Source organism: Penaeus monodon, chromosome 23 (genome assembly GCF_015228065.2).
Source record: "Penaeus monodon isolate SGIC_2016 chromosome 23, NSTDA_Pmon_1, whole genome shotgun sequence".
Taxonomy (NCBI): domain Eukaryota; kingdom Metazoa; phylum Arthropoda; class Malacostraca; order Decapoda; family Penaeidae; genus Penaeus; species Penaeus monodon.
The window spans coordinates 18,002,820-18,003,192 of record NC_051408.1 but is presented as its reverse complement, the minus strand read 5'-3'; positions in this window follow the sequence as shown (position 1 = coordinate 18,003,192).

Here is a 373-nt window from a genome sequence, read left to right as displayed (position 1 = left end):
ATTCTCCCCTTTCTCTATCTATATATTTTCGACGCTGTACCTCCCCTCTTTCTCTTTCTCCACTTTTTATTCTCCACTATCTACTTCATTGCCCTATGCCTTTCTATCCATCTTTTATTTCTTCTGACTAACCATATATCTCTTGTTTCTCTTATTTTTCTCTTCTATCTATCTCTACATCTACCATTTGTTTCCCTCCGCCAAGCACGGAATAACCCATTCTCCGTTCATCTTTCCTAATCACCCATTCGTCCTTCGTCAGAAATAATCTGAACTGCCAACCAGCGGAACCAAATTGCCAATTAGCCTAAACAGACAGACTAACGTTGGGTTCGGCTGGAGAGAGAAAGAGAGAGCGTGTTGACGAACTGCT